The following is a 15,882-nucleotide window of genomic DNA, read 5'->3' as shown; positions in this document are numbered from 1 at the left end:
TAGAAATTTATTTGTAAGACAGTTTTTATTTTAATTATTTTTTGTTGATAACCTACGTAATGTGCCCTCACCCTCAAGACCAAAGTAAAATAGAGCAATATCTAAAGGGCTTTTGGTCTCATTCTTGTGAGAAACTTTGAATGGCAGTTACATATTCTTTTGTATTTCAAATTTTATGGATATTACTGGGAGATCTATTACAAACATGGCTAAATTATTTTCATCATGCATGTCAAATTTTCACTTTGTTCTTTTATAGTCATGTAGTGAAAATAGAATGTGAGTTCATATTTTACTTGGCCCTATATGGAACTCTTAAGTACTTCATAAGTTGTCTAAGTAAGGACAAGAAAGTTGATATCATTCTTTCACACATATAAACAGAGATCAGTAATAACCTGTAGCCTAAAGATATGATACTTTTAAACAGCTTTTTAAAAATGAGTTTGAAAAATTTCATGAGTTTTGCACAATGCACTTTTTTCAGATCAGAGCTGTCCCCACGGCACTTTTTATGATAGACGTGTTATTTGTGCTCTCCAATATGGTAGCCACTAGTCACGAAGCTACTGAGCCCCTGAAGAAAGGCTAGTATATTGAAGAACTGAATTTTTAATTAATTGGAATTTACATAGCCACATGTGATTAGTGGCTCCTGCATTAGATAGCATAGCTTTAGGTAATATTTAGATAGTAATAACTGGGGAAAGCAGTTTTTGAAAAGGATTTTTTGACTGGCTTATTGAAGAATGAAATAGAAGGATCATGATTAAAAATTGCCTCTGAGCAATGTACGCTATACAAAAGAGTAAAGCTACAGTATTTATCTTGACATTATTTCCTTAAAATAGTGTCTGTCATAGCGCCTTTCCATAGTGCTCTTGCTATGAATTAGCCCTTCTGAGAAAAGCAGCCCTTTCAGTTTTTTACCATTTGGTAGTTGTCTGGGTTGCAAAGGTGCACAGATTTAAGTGCCAAGAATTGGTTTCTGATAAGAGTGTCATATCTTTTTAGCTTTAAAACATTTTACAACATTAAGTTTAATAATGTCTCATTTTAGGTGAATTTGAGATAATTTCACCTCTACATGCGATTAGTCATTGCTTGTTTTATGAATGGTCAAACTGAAACATGGAGGTATATAATTTTTAATCCATTTTTTGAATTCTAAATTAGGTATGTTGATACAAGGGCAACTGTTTTTGTTTCTGAGAGAACCAGATTCATTTTGCTGTGTTCTCTGTTCACGGCATGTCACCCTTGACTCTAGCTGTACATCTAGTAAGTGTAATTCATCAAGAGAATAGGAGTGGAGATGGGAAATACCTGGCCCAAGGGAGTGCCAGGCTTGGTATGACATGTTAACACTGCTGGAGAAAGCTCAAGGCACATGTTCTAATGATAGTAATCAGTTATTAATCTTCATGTGAAAAAAATTTAGGAATAATAAAGATCACCAAAGTGCCAAAATCGACCTTTTACTACTTTAAAAATGTAAACAATTACAGGGGTTAAAATGTAAGGTTTTTATAATGCTAAGAAATAAGCCTATTTTTAGTTGATGATTAATTTTCATGACTACCTCTTTGCTGTATGAATATATCTCAATTTTTTAATACTTCAGTTTTCTGAGACTCTGTATGTACGTTTTTGTAAATAATTTACCATATGCTAGAGGAAAGGACCTGACTTAAATTGTATGAAGACATTTGTTACTGGATTTGTTGCATAGTAAATTGATTTGAAATTTCTTTAAAACAGCCTTTTCTGCCCCGCCCCCCCTTGATTGAGGTTTTCTTTTTTGATTTTGCTTTTGTTTTTGTTTTTTCAGTAAACATATTATTAGTGAGATTTGTGTTCCAGAAAGCGTGTATCCTCATTTGTTCTGCAAAGATTTGTATGTCTCCTGTGTTTTCCCTTCATGCGAAAGAAATTCACTCTTTTAAAAAGTCAGCAGGTTGCACTAACTGAAAAAAAATTTTTGCCCCTTAAGTAGGCATTAAGTTTTACTTCCTGAGACTTAAATATTTTCCAAAGGAAAATATATTCAATTTTTTAGTTAAAGTCATTAGTAAAAATTTGTAAAAATGTGTTTTTAGTAATTCACTAGTTCCATAGGAAATAATATTGGCAATTTTAAGGAACTGTGCTGCTTTAAAAATCCACTTTTGTTTGAAACTTTTCAAAACTGATACATAAAGTGATTGCTAAATTTCACATACATTTGTGAACTGTTCAGGGTTCAACACCCTAACATACAGGGGATAGATCACTAACATCTGTAATGCCAGATAACCTGTGATTGTACATGTTTATTGATCATTTTAAAGGAGCTGAAGCTGCTGCCTTAAAGCTAAACCTGCTGCCTTAAACTTTTTTAAAGGAGCTGAAGCTGCTGCCTTAAAGCTAAACCTGCTGCCTTAAACTTTGCTACCTCCCTCCAATCGTGGCTGTAAACAGTGACTGAAGAGTCAGCTAGCCTTATACTTGATTTTATTGTGAATGCTAATAAAATTTGTAAGTCCACCAAGTATTGACTTAACTAGGAAAATGTAAATTGATTTCAACTGTGTCTTTGGCCAAGTCTACTTGATAGCTTATGATAATATGAAATGAAGTACACCAGTATGGATGTGAGCATTGTGTTTGAGTTATTGTGAGAATAATTATTTTCTTAATATTTAGAACTGATAATGAGCATTCAAGGTGTCTATTTCCATCCTGATGATACTGAGCAAATTTCTTAATCTCTCTGAACCTTTAGTGGTAACTGCTTGATAAGCTTTGCCTGAAGAATAAATGAGATGACTTACGTAAATTCACTGTAATGGCGCTAGTAGCCTGCTGTGCTATGCTTAGTCTCAGTCATGTCTGACTCTTTCCAGCCCCATGGACTGGAGCCCACCAGGCTCCCTTGTCCATGGGGATTCTTCAGGCAAGAAGGAATACTGGAGTGGGTTGCCCTTCTTACAGGGGATCTTCCTGACCTTGGGGTCAAACCCAGGTCTCACACACTGCAGGTGGATTCTTTATTTTCTGAGGCACCAGAGGAGGCCAGTACTGGAGTGGGTAGCCTATCCCTTCTCCAGGGAATTTTCCTGACCCAGAAATCAAATCGGGGTCTCCTGCATTGCCAGCAGATTCTTTACTGGCCAAGCTACCAGGGAAGCCCACTAGTAGCCTAATGCAGGGTAAATAAAATGTGATAGCTGCTATTAATATATATACTGTAGTGTATAGTAATTTTGTGTTTTGGTATTGGATTTTGTAGCACCTTTTAAGTGGTAAAGGTCATCTAAATATATTAGGTCTAATGACAGTAGCCCAAACCATAACAATTGAAGAGAAAAACTTCTTTATTGTGGAGAATATTGAAATAGACTGAAGAGTGTAATTATCTCTCCATGTACTTATCAGCTGTGCCCAATGCCCATTGCCAATCTGGTTCCATCCATTCCCCTTTCCCCTTCTCATAGTTTTTTTTTTTTTTTTTTTTTACAAATCCTAGAGATTATATCTTATCTATAAATATTTCAGTACTTATCTCAAATAGTAAGGTCTTCTTTTTAAAAACAAAACCATAATATCATTACACATATGCAGACACAGATCGTCAACTGTATAACCAGTATTAATGCTCCAATTTCTAGGAAATTGTTTTTAGTAGTAGTATGAAATACATGAGAAATAAATATAATGACTACAGAAGAGGTTACTCTTTCAAAGAGCAAAGATTTCTGTTACAGGAACAGTTGACACCTTAGGAGACAAGTTTGGTGGTATAGAAAAATGATTAAAGGAAAGATAATAAGTGAAAAGTAGAGGTAAGGTTGAAAATAGGTGGCTGTGTCTTGCATATCCCAAATATGTAGTGTTTTTCTATGGGCATAATAAGACACAAATGTTTATTGTGGGAAAAATGGAGTAGATAAATAACTGTGTAATTGGCAGTGGCAATAAAGCGATGACTTTTAGAAAGGGTTGGGTTTTTGAAATATAGTCAGCAAAGCATAGGAGGAAAGATCACTGGGCAAGCAGGAAAGAAAAAGTGGATGGTAACAGGCGCAGTTTGAATAGAGATTGTTGAGTAGGTGAAGACCATTTTCCTTTTTTCTCTATCAGAAGAAAACAAGATAGGGAAGGATAAGAACAATGCTATATTCTAGCACCCCAATGTTGTGTTCCAAAAGGAATTAATAGAGAAATAATTCCAGATAAATCCATCACAGTCTTTATCTGAACTTACAAAGAAACCTTAAACCACATGGCTAACTAGAGTTGCCATTAATGCATAAAATCAGGAGATGGTGAGTATGAGCTACAGACCTGTGGTTCTCATGCTAGGAGTCCAGTTTTGCACCTGACTACAGATAGAGAAGAACACTCGCACATCTTTGTGCTCACTATTCTGTCCTGATTGTGGAATGCTTACCACTATTGGGATGTGATCCCCCAGCTTGGGGTGGAGAGATCTATGATGAATGTTCTTTCTTCACTGCCAGGAAGTGAAAGAAAAAGTATTAGTTGCTCAATCGTGTCCAACTCTGCGATCCTGTGGACTGTAACCCATCAGGTTCCTCTATCTGTGGGATTCTCCAGGCAAGAATATTAGAGTGGGTTGCCACACGCTTCTCCAGGGGATCTTCCCAACCCAGGCATTGAACCTGGGTCTCCCAGCTTGCAGGCAGATGCTTTACCATCTGAGCCACCAGGGAAGCTCTTGCCGGGAAGGCAGAAGGGGAATGATACTAGCATGCAGTGAGATGGTCTTTTTACAGTTTCCAAAGCAGTTTCACTTATTTTTACTCAATCTTTAGAAAGATCTTTTTTTTTTTTTTTTTTAACCCAAGATTACTACTCAAGAGGTGTCAGTTAAGCACTTTTGAGTAGTAATCTTTCCATCTCAAAAGATCTTACTCAATCTTTAGAAAGATCTTTTGAGATGGAAAGATTACTACTCAAAAGTGCTTAACTGACACCTCTAAGGTCACAAAGCAGTGATGAGGCCTGAACCCAGGCCTGAGTCTCCTAGACCTAGTTTTCTTACCATCACACTCTGTACTTGATGAAACCTAAAGAGGATAAGAGTCCAATACATTAATTCTGTTTGATAAAATTAAAACTTTAATGAATCCTACTAAATTATTTTAATTCAGTTGTTTGATTCAGTGTAAAATTTAAACACTTTAAAAATGTTTAAGAAGTCTAATTTGTAAAACTCATCAAAGGATTTAGGATTAAGTGGTTTTCTCAACATTTGTTTGTAATAATAAGGTCGATTGGGCTTCCCAGGTGGTGCTAGTGGTAAAAAACCCCAACAGCCAGTGCAGGAAACCTGAGAGACATGGGTTCGATCCCTGGGTCAGGAAGATCCCCTGGAGGAGGGCATGGTAACCCACTCCAGTATTCTTGCCTGGAGAATCCCGTGGATGCAGGAGCCTGGCAGGCTCTGTACCATGGAGTTGCAAGGTTGGACACGACTGAAATGACTTAGCATGCATCTTTCAAGGGAACTACAATTGATTTCTTCTTTAAAAACAAACTTTTAAAATGTATTATCCTTTGCAAGCTGAACTGAATCCTCATTTATATAGTTCACTTATGTTTGAAATTTTCTAAATATTACACTCTTACAGGTAACTCTTGCCATAGGTCCAGTAAACTTTGTCAAGTTTCAAATAAGCCAATAGAAATACTTTTTCTAAGGAAAAGAAGCTCATAGGAAAAAAAAAACTACCTTGATTGTGAATCAAATTCGAAGTCTAACTAAAATATGTAGAAATACTTAAAACCACTGCAAAATCAGGTCATATTCGTAGTCTCTTTAAAGTGCAAAGCCTGTAAAAATGCAAACACCAGGAAATTATTTGTGTGTGTATATGTATGTATGTGTATATATCAGACCCTTTCCCTGGTGGTAAAAACTTGCTTTAATTAGAGTATCAGCTACTGGTAATACAATGTTAAATATTTAGGTTGGTCTATAAAGCTGCCTTCAAATATAGTAGGATGCTAATATGCAAAATCCATGCCATTGAAACCACTGGACAGTTCAGGAAGGTCAGTCACACTATTTTACTCATAAAAATGGAGTTATAAATACTTGTCTTTTAGGATGGTGATGTGGGTGCCACTGGAGTGTAATTCTGTAACAGTAGGGAATTTGTTCATGGCTGTATTTATTCACTGCCTAGAATAGTGCCTGGAACACATGAGGCAAAAAATGGGTGCTTATTACATAAATGCTTAAATGATGCAAAATACTTTTTAAGGTGCACAGCAGAAAGTTTTGAAGCTTAAAATCATCAGCATTATCAATGGTGTTAATGGCATGCAATCTCTCTGTTTCCCTGCCTCCCTTTCTCTCTCCACCCCTCCATTTTTCATGAAAGTGTACATCCTCTGCTAATGTTCTTTACCTTTACATCATCAGGTCATATGAAGTTTATTTCTTTGCCATAAGGCAGTAATAGCTCTATTCAGTTATGCATTAAGCAATTACTGAGAACCTGCTCTGAGCCAGGCATTGTGCAAGGCCTGAAAAGACAAAGTCAGACGAATGGCTCCCGTGGGGCTCACAGGCCTTCCTGAAGCTCTGATTTACAGAGTTGGTAGCTGCCTTACTTTTTATGGTGCCAGAAATGTTAGCAAGGCAAAAACTCTGGAGAATCAGAAAGGTCCTAAATATTCTTCCTTCTGTATTATTTGCATGCATTTTCCAAAAAGAAATCAAGACCTAGTGTATTTGTTGTGAATATAAAGGAGATTTTTAAAATCGCGTCAAGCGTTTAATTCATCAGACACATAAGTCCAAATACGATTATCCCCAAATTGTAAATTAGAGTTAGAAAATTTTTTAAAAATTTTATGTATTTATTTTTGGCTCTGCTGGGTCTCTATTGCTGTGAGGGCTTTTCTCCAGTTGTGGTGAGTGAGTGCTACTCTCGAGTGGCGGTGGTCAGGCTTCTCATTGTGGTGGCGTCTCTTGTTGCAGAGCACAGGCTCCAGGGCGTGCAGACTTCAGGAGTTGTGGCATGTGGGCTCTAGAGCACAGGCTCAACAGTTGTGACTTGGGTTTAGTTGCTCCGTGGCATGTGGGATCTTTCCAGATCAGGGATCAAACCCATGTCCCCTGCATTGGCAGGCAGATTCTTTACCACTGAGCTACCAGGGAACCCCCTAGACCTAGGAATTTGAATGAGAAATTTTATAAAAATTGAGATCTCTAATTTATGTGTTTTATCCAAATGAAACAATTTTGTATAAACCTAATGCAGTTGAACACATTTTATTTTAATGTTATTTATACATACTCTCAGATATGAGGAATAACTTCAGTGCTTTACAACCAGCAGTGCTTTTACAATGTGCAGTGTACATTTTAAAGTTTTTCTAATCTGTAACATAAATTTTCACATTCCTTGGCCAACCTGATATGCCACTTCTGTCTTCCCCACCCACAGAACCTTGCCAATTCAGTTATAAAGTCAATTTATTGGTGAAGCCAAGAACACGAACACACCTTTTCAGTAAAAGCAGCATGCTGACAGCATGAAGAATCAATGCCAGAAAACAGGGTCATTTTTATACACAGAAAAACAGACGGAGGCAAAGGGGATCCAGCCAAGGCCAAGAGTCTGCTTATTTAAACAGACAGAAGAAGGGGGATGAATATCAGAGAGATTTTGTGGATTGAAATAGAAGCTTATGAGTTGTAAGCCAGAATAATTTTATTTTTACAAAAATTTTTTAAAAATATAGTAAGGATAAAATTTTTTCCAAGTGCAATATCAGCAAGAACCTTTACATCTACTTTGAAAAACAGATTGCTTTTTTGGCTAAATTTAGTTTACCTTTACCAAGGAAAAGTGGTTGACTTTTGTGTATATGTGAGTCAACCATATTTTTTACTTAATTGCAAGTTACTGGATTCTCTTTTGAATGATAACTATATGTGAACCTCCCTTTTTTTGTTTCAAATCTTAGGTGTTTAACTAAAGTAAGTGCTAGCCTATGTGTTTGAATACCTGGGTAGAGGGCTGCCTAGGAAGTAATTTTAATCCTTTTGGTCCCAAGTCTGAGCATAGTTCCTGGAAAATGGATCTGTGCCTTGAGCGTGTGCTAAGTCACTTGAGTCATGTCCGACTCTTTGCAACCCTATGGACTGTAGCCCACCAGGCTCCTCTGTCCATGGGATTCTCCAGGCAAGAATACTGGGGTGGGTTGTCATGCCCTCCTCCAGGGGATCTTCCTGACCCAGGGATTGAACCCACGTCTCTTGTGTCTCCTGCATTGGCAGGTGGGTTCTTTACCACTAGCGCCACGTGTGCCTTGGGTAGCCAGTGGGAAACCCTGCGGCACAAACACTGAGGGAATGGTGAAAGGTTGCTAGCATCAGAAGAAATGTTTTAAGTTTTCAACTAAAATGCACCATTTAGTTTTCTGACTAATCTTTATTGAACACCTACATATGTGCCAGACACTGCACCTAGTACCTAGTGGAAGAAAACCTCCACTCCTTTAGCATCACATAGCCTGTGAGGTCCAAGACAGCAGCAGTCTAGGGAAGGGAAGAGAAAGTACTGATTGAAAGCCTGCTGGTCTCTGGAGTTATCTATATTCTCGGAGCAGAGAGCAGTCCCCAAATTCTAATGGGAAGCTTGGAAACAAGCATTCAGATGTATGGTGAGTCAGAGTTATGGAAGGCAAATTTTGAAAGATTAATTAAGCAGCAAGGGAAAAGTCCTCTTCCTTGTAAGCAGTGTAAAACCGAGCAATACAGGAGTTCCCTGGTTTCCTAATGGTTAGAATCCCAGGCTTTTATTACTGGTCCAGGAACTGAGATTCTGCAAGCTGCGTTGCATGGCCAAAATCAGACAAAAAACAAAAAAAACTGGGCAATCCAAGTAACAAATATGTTTTCAGCAGTCTAATTCTCTCTTTCCAGGCCATAATCAGTCTTTTGTAGCAACTCTCTTCCTTCTCTTAAAAAATCTAAAAGGCACTGGGTAGTGCCATGGATTGGATTGTGTGTGTGTGTATGTGTTGGGGAAGGTAGCAAAAACAAAGATGCTGAAGGGGTTAATCTTATCCCCGGCAGGAATGAAGACCTCAATCTCCCCTAATGCTGGGAGTGCTGCTGCCAATCCATCCTGTCCTCAGCTGTCAGTCCCCTTCAAACAGTACCTCAACCCAAAAGAGCTGCTTTGCTCAGACTTCTACCTCTTTCCCAAACAGCCTGTATTCAAAGCCTAGTTGTGGCATGTAAAGGCCCAGCAGCCTTGCCCCAATTCTGAAGGTCCCCCCAGGGCCAGAATTCCCCCTGGGGATTGAGCGAACCCCCCTCAATTTTCTCATCTGGAAAATAGACATAATAAAAGTGACTTCATATATTTGTGATTATAAAATAGTACTTGCTGAACTTCCCTGGTGGTACAGTGGATAAGAATCTGTCTGCCAATGCAGGGGACACAGGTTCAATCTCTGGTCTGGGAAGATCCCAGTGCTGCAGAGCAACTAAGCCTGCGAGCCACGACTGCTGAGCCTGCTCTTTAGAGCCTGTGCTCTGCAACGAGAGAAGGCACCGCAAGGAGAAGCCGGTGCACCACAGCTATAGAGTAGCCTCCCGCTCTCCGCAACTAGAGAAAGCGTGCACACAGCAACAAAGACCCAGCCGCTAGCAAAAATAAATAATTTTTAAAAATAGCACTTGCTGTGACATGATGTACTTCATTACTACTAATGCTGCTTCTATTATTTAATGCCAAAGTATTCAGAGCCTGTTTCACACAAGGGCACCAAGGGCAGAGCTAGGAGGTGGTACGTGTGGCATCAACCTGTCCAGCTCTCTGGGTTCTGGGACCACAGGTAGAACCCAAATATAAGAATACACCACAGTGGCTGCCACCTGGACTGAGGAACCCATTCTCTGGTCCTTTTGGATCTTAACTGCTCTCCTGTCACCTTTGAGTCAAATGTGCCTACCAAGGTCAGGCCACCAGGGCCTGGCTGATAACATTCTACAGCCAGAGGAGTCCTGTCCATGGGAATGACATAGTGAGATGAATACTGCATGATCTCACTTATGAGTGGAAACCGAAAAATAGTCAAACTCTCATAAAAGCAGAATGGTGGTTGCTAGAAGCTGGAACTGGGGGAGGGGAATTAGTAGATATCGGTCAAGGGGTAAACAGTTTCCGCTATGCAAGATGGATGAGTTCTGGAGAAATAATATACAGCAAAGTGACTGTGATTAACAATACTGTATTATAGACCTGAAGTTTGCTAAGAAGGTAGATCTTAAGTCCTCTTACCACACACACACACACACACACACACACACAAAGAATGAAAAGAAAAAAATAACTATACAAGGTGATGGAGGTGGTAAGTATTTTGATTGCAGTGTTCATTTCACAATGTATGTATATCAAAACAACTTGTACAACTTAAATATATATGCTTTTATTTGTCAAATATACCTCAGTAAAGCTGTTAGAGAAGGGTGGGCAGGGGAGAGAGATTGCATGCCCTGCTCTCCACATCCCAGTTCTCAACCACCTCTGTCCCCCAGCTGATGATAGAGAGGTCCTGACTTAATCAGTATCAATTCATGGGCTGGAGCAATTTCTAACAGACTTCTGTGCTTCTGTCACCCTTCTCTCAGATATGCTATGGTAGGGATCTCGGTAAAAACAATTGGAAAAGGAGAAAATGCAATAACGCTAAAAAGAAGCAACAATAAAATTTAACCTAGAATGTATACAAATAATATGTATCATATCCATAGCTATTTGTGACTTATTACCAATAATTGTTGGCACTTAAATTTACAAAAGGTATCCTTTTTCATAATTAGAATCAATGGCTTCCCAATAATAATGTCACTTGAGCTCACTTAATTCTGATAACTTACCTTGAATGAGAAATGAGCAAGGTTTCAGCTGATCCTGTGGGAACTGTACTAGGGAGCATGTTACACTTTGACTCTCATCCCTTGTGTATTGAAGCAGAAAAAAATTTGAGCATCCCTAGAACTGAATTAAGAGTTGGGGATGAGGATATTCTAGTTTGACCCTAGCTCTTTGATGCTCCCATTTTATTTTAATAGCTACTGTGTAGGAGCAACTATTTGACATATTTAACATTCAACTGTGGGAAGAATGAATGCTGAGTCAAGAGTTCCTTGAAAAGAGAAATTAATTAAATAAGTAAAGGAAGAAAAATTCATTACAATTAGAGATGAGTATTTCTCATTATCTTTTCCAAATAACCTCTCCCTCCTGACCTTTAACCAAAGCAACTAAAGACAGCTGAACCCTTAACAGTTTGCCACAGCAGTGAGTCAACTATAATCTAGGGTAGCTCTTATTTGTAAAGCGGCTCCCCTCTTTCTTGGGTTTATATTGAGATGGTTACCTTAAATTGGTTTCCTTTTTGACACCTCAGGATTTTTTTTTTTAAATATACCTGCTGTACAATGTTTTATTAATTTTTGCTGTAGAGCAAAGTGATTCAGTTACACATATATGTACATTCTTTTTTCTATTCTTTTCCATTATGGTTTATCCCATGACGCCGAATATAATTCCCTGTCCTGTACAGTAGGACCTCCTTCTCCATCCATTCTGTATGTAATAGTTTGTATCTACTAATCCCAGACTCCTAAATCCATCTCTCCCCTACCCACTTCCTCTTGGTAGCCACCAGTCTGTTCTCTATGTCCGCGAGTCTGTTTGTTTCGTAGATAAGTTCATTTTGTGAAGGACCTTTTAACTTTGAAGATCTGAACTTTATGTTATTTTCTTAAGATAAGAATTTAGGCAAGAAAATCAAACTATAGACACAAGGTCATCTTTGCAATGGGTTATAGTCCGGAAAGCCATCCGCAGAGCCTTCTTGCTGAATGATTATCCTACACTCAGCCTGAGATTTGTTGTCTGACAGTAAGGGCTGCATTTCCTACTTCAGAGTGCTGAGGTTCCTGAATAATACCCTGTTCTACCTGGATTAAGTTACTAATGTTCCTTACAGGGCCCTCTTCCTCAAGGATAGATGCTTACTACTCACTTATTTATGGAAATTAAATCTTTCCCTTTACATTCAATCCATTCTTTATAGTTGCCACTTCTTTAAGAAACAAATGAGCTGGCAATATTTCTAAAATTAAATTCCAATTTGTTAGGATGGGGTGAACATATCTTTAAAAGTTTTTGTTTTTGAAATAATTTCAAATTTATAGAAAATTGACCAAAATAAGTACAAGAAACACCTATACATCTTTCATCAAGATTTCCCACTTGTTAATACTGGGACTCACTCAGAACCCCAGAGTTATTATAAAGATTATTTTAAGCTCAAGACATTTGAGCATCAACAGATGCAGAGAGAAGTCTTCTTGGAGCTTTCCATATCATACTAAAAGAAGCAGTGTCTGGAAAATAAGGCTGCCATAAATTCCTTCTTTGGGATGGATTTACTCCCAGAAGGAAGAATGTGAATAACATCTACCCCAAATTTCTTCTCCAGAGGAGTTTTATGGCCCTGAAGGAGATAGAAAGACTATTTATATCTGTACAGACAAACATTATCTCTAACTTTCTTATCTCGGTTTGGTCTCCTAAAAATCCATTTGTCTTTCCTAAAGAAACCTATTTATTTTACCCAGAAAAGCCTTTCCTCCCCTCTCCTTTCTCCTGACTTAGGTATATAAGTCTTTAACTTAAAACATTTAATAAGCCAGCTATTTCTTCTGCTGGCTCCCCTGTGTACATGAATAAACCTCTTTCTCCTATTAAGCTGGTTTTTGGTAAGTTTAATTTGCAGACCTCAGGGACAGGACATATGTGAATAGAGGATGATATTTTTCTCCCCTTCATTAACATTTTACCACTTTTTCTTTATTATTCCTTCTCTTTACATTTTTATTATTTTTTCTAAACCATTTGAAGGCTATAGACATGATACTCCATTATGCCTTAACATTCAAACGTGTATTTCCTGAAAATAGTCTCTCTTACAAAGTAGCAGGAAATTAATGTTGAACAATGCTATCATCTAATCCACAGACTTAACTAAAAATTGCAAATTATCCTAATAATGATCCCAAAATATCCTTTGTAAGCCTAGGATCTAATCTAGGATCACATTTTGTGTTACAGTTTGTTGTCCTTTATTTTAGTTTTCCTTAGTCTAGAAGAGTTTTCCAGTCCTTCCTTTTATAACACTGACAGTTTTTAAAATTTACTCTGTAAAATGTTCCTTCGTTCAGTTTTGTCTGGTGTTTCCTCATGATTAGATTCAGGTTACACATTTCTGGCAAGAATACTACAGAAGTGATATGATCTTTTCAGTCATATAATATAAGGAGGCACATTGTATTTATTTGTCCTGTTACTGTTGATGTTCACTTTTATCACTGGGTTAAGATGGTATCTGTCTTGTTATTCTTTTATAAAGTTAGTAACTACTATGTACTTATTAATAAGCGTTCAACAAATATTTCATGGACAGATGCTTTGAGACTCATGTAAATATCATACTTCTTATTAAATTTTCACCTATTAGTTTTATCATCCATTGATTTATGATTAAATCAATTGTGACAGTTGTCACATGGTGATATTCTAATTCCACTGTTTCCTTTATGTTTTTTTTATTTGACATTTTATTATAAGGTAGAGCTTTTCACTTCCCCTCATTAATTTATATGCTCACTTATGTATTTATGAACTTGCAGGCTTTTATTTTACTCAGTGTTCTTACCTGTTACTATTATTATTTACTATACTCCTAAAACTGGCTCCTATGTCCTTTTGTCATGTCCCTATCATTTTCTGAGCACTTCCTTACTTTCTGGCACAAAACAATATTCTAGGCTCATCTGCCACCCCTCTGCTACAGCCCTGGACTCATTTTTTTAGAGTCCTGGTTCCTTTAGGAGAGAATGTAATTTAGAAACCATGATCTTGGCTCTCACTGGTATTGGTTGTCATCGCTTTTAGTTCTTCTGAGCAGGCTGGGATGTATGTACACACACACATCCATATGCATACATATGTATACATATGTGTATACATGTATATATACATCCACTTGTATTTATCATCTATCAGTTTCCTATTTTATCTATCTACCTCTCTATGTTAAAAAACCATGAATTCACATTGACCCCTCTGACTCTAATCCAACATCACAGGTTTTATTCTTACTTCTTTTACCTATTTGTAACTCCCTTCAGCACTGAAACACCTGGCCCTCATTAGCCTCAATATATTTACTTCGTTGGTCAGTTCTCCTGAGTGTAACCTGTATCCTAACCACCAAGCTGCCTCTTTGGCCCCAGCCACATTTACAGATAAAGCCTGGAGTAGAATTTCTACTACTCAGTGTAATGTAAAGTATTTTTCCTACTTAAATCCAATTCTAAGTTCAAAATCGTTGTGTAAAAACCCAAAGTGAATTCAGCTGTCATAGCTGGTAATAGACTTGCCAAGTAATTATCTACCTTGCCACTGTTATCATTGGGCTTCCCAGGTGGTGCTAGTGGTAAAGAACCTGCCTACCAGTTCAGGTTAGATGGAAGAGACTCAGGTCGATCCCTGGTTGAGACGATCCCCTGGAGGAGGGCATGGCAACCTACTCCAGTGTTCTTGCCTGGAGAATCTCATGGACAGAGGAGCCTGGCAGAGACTGATGTATCAGCCAACCGAACCCATTAAAATCAATCATTTTATTGCACAGTAGACAGATTTACCCATTTGAGGGCAACCAGTTTGAGTGCTTGATTCATGTAGGTGAAATTCCTCAAATCTGATTTTCCATTAGTATGTGCTTCTCACATTGCACTCGTTTAAAAAAAAAAAATCATTACCAAATATTTTGGAATTCAGCATTTTAACATATTTTAACATTGTTCTGGTTTGAAGTATTATCTGTTACATATAGCCCTTGAAGCCTTAGTAGTTTGAATGGTAATTTTCAGTTTGCTTAACCAGTCCTCAAACTGTTACTACTCTTCCAGAGTGGGGCCCCAACAAGGATTCTCCTGCCCGATGTTACTGGCACCAGTAGTACCAGATGGGAAACACAAGAAAGCTCTGTTCTTTGATTAAAGGATGGAGAGGCGAGAGCGCCAGCTCTAGGGCACGTGCTCTGCCTGCGGGCTGGGGGCGGGGCTGCCTTACCGGCCACGTCATGGGGAGGGGTGGGGTTTTCCCTGGGCCGCCGCTGCCCTGGGGCTCAGGCTCCAGCTCCTGGTGAGGGGCACTGGGTCTCTGCACACGGTTCCCCAGCTGACCTGTCGCGCTGCCTTTTCGCACTAGGAACTCTGGTCTGAAGTGCCAGATGCAAGGCTTCACACATGGCACCCCACGAGCAAGTGAAACTGGATGAAACATAAAGAAAAAGGTTAGACCTTATTTTATTACCCAAATTGTATTTTTATTCCCTGGGAACTGTTTATGGGCTTTGCTGGTGACAAAACTTTAATAAGCATGGTGGTGCCTGATACCCTGTGGTGCTGGTGCTGATTCCAGGTCCATACTCAGAGATTCTGATTCAGTAACTCTGGGGGAAGTCTGTATTTTCATGAAATTCCCAGCAGGTTATGGAGCTGGAGGCCCAGGAAACCACACTTTGAGGAACACTGAATTAGCATGCTTTTTACTCTAGTCCAGGAAAGTCCTACCTTAGAAGCTGTGGTCTAGCATTCCTGGTCATATGCAAGGTTGAACTGGTCATTGAGACCTATCCAAGATTTCATAATCGACAAGCAAATCAGTGTGTTGAAACTTAGCTGCCAACACCTGCAATTACAGGACAAATGCGTCAGTTTGTTCATCAACTTACCTGTCAAGGCCATGGTAGTGTGTCTGAAAGTCG

This window comes from Cervus elaphus, chromosome 12, assembly GCF_910594005.1.
Source record: "Cervus elaphus chromosome 12, mCerEla1.1, whole genome shotgun sequence".
Lineage (NCBI taxonomy): Eukaryota > Metazoa > Chordata > Mammalia > Artiodactyla > Cervidae > Cervus > Cervus elaphus.
The sequence above is the reverse complement of the archived record's forward strand: the minus strand, read 5'-3'. Positions refer to the sequence as shown.